Below are 4,704 nucleotides of genomic sequence, written 5' to 3'. Positions count from 1 at the left end.
TTCATCTGCTGGGTATCCTACTGGTCAAAAGTTAATCATCCAGTGAGTTAATTTCTTTCTTCAACTTGCAGTCGCCCAAGAGAATCCTGAATATCTCACAGGTCAGCATCAACAGAGAAATTCCAGGGTAAGAAGTAGGAGGTACATAGCATGTGGTGAAGGGCATCGAATTTAAATGCAGAGAGTCAGCCAACCACTACAGTGGCATCTGGGGTAGAAAAAGCAGCCAAAGGTCCCAGAAATGAGTGAGGCCAAGAGGCTCTGATGTGGGCCCCGTAAGGTGTCTGAGACGACTCTCTGACCTGACCTTTCCTCATACCTCCCTCTCCCTCACTCATTCCATTCACAGTGAGGTTTTTTGATATTTCTAAGCACGTGGACTTGCACTGCCCCAGGGCATCGAGGCAGTCATTCCATGCTGGCAATGCTCTTTCCTCAGTCTCCCATGGTGACTACTTCCTGGTGCTACAATCTCAGCTTACATGTTATCTTCTTAGAGGCCTTCTGGGACCATCCACCCAGAGAGCCTCTATGACATCACTCTATGTTAATCTTCCACTTTTTACCATCTGCTGTTTTCTTTTATTTGTTGTTGATCTGTATTAGAAGAATGTAAATTACTTGAGAACAGAAACTGTCAATCTTGTTTACTACTATATCCACATAGTTGGAACAGTACATAGTTGTAATAGGTATTCAATAATTATTTCTCCCATATTTGTTGGAGAGATGGATGATCAGGTGGATAAATGCATAGATGGAGGGGTAAATAAATGATTTTAAATGTATCTGTGTACACCAGCCATGATGTGATAGGAAATCCAAGTGAACGATGAAAAGGCTAACATGTAGTGATGCAATGCACCAAAAATACAGGAACCTCAACAGGGAAGTCAAGAGCCTATATTAAAAACTTGCATATTCCTGGGCTCTGAGATTCCCAGCTAGAGGCCAAGAGCCCACAGCACATCAAATGATGCACGTTTCCTGGAAGTGGTTTCCACAGGCTGAATTCAGCTCCCTCTCTACTGCCTTCGTTTCTCTTCCTACTTGTGGATGGGACAGTAGAACCATGTGTTTGGAGATGTGTTTCCCTGGGGCTCTTCCCCTAAGCAGCATCCCATCTCCGCTCTTCTGTAGCTCTACCCTGAAAGAGGCAGCCCATGCCTTGCCAGAACCAAAGAAAACTGCAGCTACTGTCTCCTTCTCTTGCTTTTGCTTCTCTTGCTTCTCTTTCTCTTTGCTTCTCTCAAGCAAAGGTTGTGGGACCTGCAGGGAGATGGGGGCAGAGCAGACCCAAAGGGGGCTTTGTAGCGCCAGGAGCTGCAGAAGTGCCATCCCAGGATCACCTGTGTCTTCTGCCTCCATGCCCTGCCAGCAAGACACCCCCAGCCACTGGAGACCCCTAGCCAGCTACCATGGCAACGAGATGACAAATTGGGGTGAGTGAAAATCATTAAACACAGCTCAAAAGAACAGACTGAAGAATAGAAACAGGCTTTCTGGTGAACGGCTAGAGAGGCAGGAAAAGGCAGCTAGAGGAGTTGAGAGGAGGAGGAGTGCTGATCCACTGCGGGGAGACACCAGGTGGACCCATACCACGCCCAGAATCTACAGCGGTGACATCCCCACCCTCCCACTCCCAATTAAGAGAGTCCTCTTTTCATCCCTACCCCATCTCCCCTCCACATCCCTTCCTCCAGCATCCCTGGGGAACCTCCTTTCCATGGCAGGAATGTATCACGGTCTTAGAACATCACCAGTTACTCATCTTTCTGTCATACACAAACCACGTTGAGTTGAGACATTCCTCCTATTCCTGCTCTCAGACATTTGTTCAACGTATTATATATGTTTGAGTCCTGATAGGTGAGCAGGTGAATACTCAGGCTGAGTCAGTACCTGGCAGAGTCCCCAGGGGAAGGGAATAGTCCGGTACCTAGCCATGGGAAATCTGCTCAGTCTCCTCATAAAGGTGGTCCACGTCAGCCAGCACCAACTGAGACCATCACAGTAATGCCTCAGATTCTGTCACGAAGGCCCTGTAGTTCCCAACCCTGGAATACCTCACCTGTAAAAAATAAAATAAAATAAAATATCCATTGGCTGGCAGCTACTCCCCTTCCCAGGCTGCCCAGCAGATGACCCAATCTTTAGGGCATCTTCCCTCCTTGCCTTTTGGTAGAGAAGCTAATACAAGACCCCTGACACTCCCCAGTGATCTCTGAATTATCAACCAGGCAGTCCTGAAGATTGCAATTACATTTTTCCCCCTTTTCAAACCTCTAGAGAAAGACAGGTGGAGGAGGAAGAGAGAAAAAAAGTCTTCTCCACCTCCAGCTGTCACATCCCACAGCCCCAGAGCTAATGCAGCAGGTAAATATTAGCTCTGGTTGGAGTTGAGGAGCACCAGAGACAGAGAAAGAGAGAGAGAGAGAGAGTGAAAGAGCTCAGGGGGAGGGGGCATCTGAGTTTCTGCTGCTTAGCACCTTCCCGGGAGCGTGGGAAGCTGGTGGAACAAGCAAATCATGGGTTCTCAACTCCAAGCACATAAATAAGCTCAAATAGATGCCCTGCTTAGCAGCCCGGGACAGAGACCTAAAGGAGGATGGTCCCCTTAGCCACTACCCTCTCTGTACCCTACAGCCACTCAGTTCTCGGAAGCAAGGGCCGCCTTCCCCTGAGGAGGAAAGGGAAAGGCGTGAAGACGCAAGCCAAGTGGGTGGGGGCTTGTGTCAAGGGAATACCTCAGATGACACGGAGGCAAGCATGCCTCTCCCTCACCCTCATGCTCCCCTACAGTGAGGGATGATTTTCAGCCCTTGCCAAGGATGGAAAGGGTGGCTCCTTGCCAAGACCCGGGTGAATGCTCTCTCAGTGGTGCCTCTTGTGTTGTTGCCTATGGGCTCCCCAGCCCACTGCAGTCCACCCAGCCCTTCCTGCACTCTTTGCAGTCTTCACAGGGGTTTACACTTTCCATTTCCTTCCTCCTCCATGTTCTCTGGACCTGCAGCAGTGGTGCCCTCTCCCTCCAGAAGCTCTCCATCATGAATCCTTCTTGGCTCCGAATGGACCTGGTCCTCCTCCTCCAGCCTCCCTTTATCTCCCTTCTCAGTCTTGGGCTCAGCGACTTTGGAACCAAATTCTTTTTCCTCCTCTAGTCAGGCTCTCTTCCTATTTTAATCAATGGTGAGCATCCCAGCCCCAGATCCCCAGGCTTCAGCCACTGGTTCCTCCCTCTTCACTTAGCCATGGGTCCTACTGAGATGTTTCCTGTTCTCTTAGTCTGCCCGGCAATGCATCTTACATGCCCCTGCTCACTGGGCCCTCCTCAGGAGCTGGGGCTAACTCAGTAAGGGTGCTGCCCTCGAGGACACAGCCCAGGGTGTACATTTCTGGACAAGGCCAGAATGAACAAGTTCAGTCCATCTCATGAGTCTGAACCGTGCTCAGGGATGGAAGCAAGAGGTCAGAACTGGAAATGAGCGACTGCTGGCCATACGTGAGTGTTAAGGCAAGGTGAACAATCAGCGTTCAAGAGGATGGGCCAGAGCCAGAACACCATCGAGACTGGGTCATTGATTCAGTGACTGGTTAATTCAAGAGAGTTACAGATCTGTTGTTATTGTAGTAACAGCTGGGTAAACTTTTTGTGGACACAGCAGGTAAATAGACAAGGCCTCCCAACTCCTTCCTACAACCCCAATGGAACTCTCCAGTGTTATATCTAGAGTTCTTCTTACATTACTCCCTCAAGGGACGATTGCCCACACCCTTCCAGTTTATCAAATCCTTTGTCAAACAAAATTGATATTTGTCCTTGTCCTGGGAGCTTCCCCTGGACACTCTATAGTGAAGTCGCTCAGTCGTGTCCGACTCTTTGCGACCCCGTGGACTGTAGCCTACCAGGCTTCTCCGTCCATGGGATTCTCCAGGCAAGGATACTTGAGTGGGGTGCCATTTCATTCTCCAGGGGAACTTCCCAACCCAGGGATCGAACCCGGGTCTCCCGCGTTGGAGGCAGATGCTTTAACCTCTGAGCCACCAGGGAAGCCCCCTGGACACTAGTACTCAGTAACTGTTCTCCCCTGGACTCTAGACATGTGTGCACACCAAAGATTCATTTCCTTTTGAATTTCAAGGATGAGCAATATTTTAAAAAGAAACATGCTAAGTAGCCAACTTTTTATTTTTCTAAGTATGGGCTTTAAAAAAAAAAAAAAACTACTGCTATTTATACCCCATCATTTTATAAAACAAAGAGCATTTTAATACTAAAATTTCAGAAGCATATAATCTCAGAAAATCCTGTAAAACAAATGCAGGTTTACCTCAGAGATATCATGGGTTCCATCATAACAAAATGATACAAAAAAATACTGCAGTAAAGCAAGTCACCCAAATTTGTTGGTCTCCCAATGCATATAGCAGTTACACTTACACTATACTATAGTCTATAAAGTGTACAATAGCATTATGTCTAAAAAAGCAATGTACATAGTTTAATTTTTAAAATACTTTATTTCTAAAAAATACCAACCATCCCCTGAGCCTTAGCAAGTCATAATCTTTCTGTTCGTGTAAGATTTGAAAGATGACAAGAATTTCTACCAAAATGGGACCCAATGACACAAAGTGAGAAAATGTTGTTGGAAAAAAATGGTGCCCATAGACTTGCTCAATGCAAGATTGTCATAAACCTTC

The 4,704-nt window shown here is 47.3% G+C and overlaps 1 non-coding gene across 1 annotated transcript; it reads right to left on the bottom strand.

Annotated features, from left to right (window-relative positions):
* Positions 1-3,979: 3,979 nt before the first annotated feature.
* TRNAW-CCA (transfer RNA tryptophan (anticodon CCA)) lies at positions 3,980-4,051 on the bottom strand. Its single transcript has one exon. It is a non-coding gene; the product is annotated as a tRNA-Trp (tRNA).
* Between the last annotated feature and the right edge of the window lie 653 nt (positions 4,052-4,704).

Source organism: Bos taurus, chromosome 16 (assembly GCF_002263795.3).
Source record: "Bos taurus isolate L1 Dominette 01449 registration number 42190680 breed Hereford chromosome 16, ARS-UCD2.0, whole genome shotgun sequence".
NCBI lineage: Eukaryota > Metazoa > Chordata > Mammalia > Artiodactyla > Bovidae > Bos > Bos taurus.
Note: the sequence above shows the minus strand (reverse complement) of the source record. Positions and strands in the feature narration are given on the sequence as shown.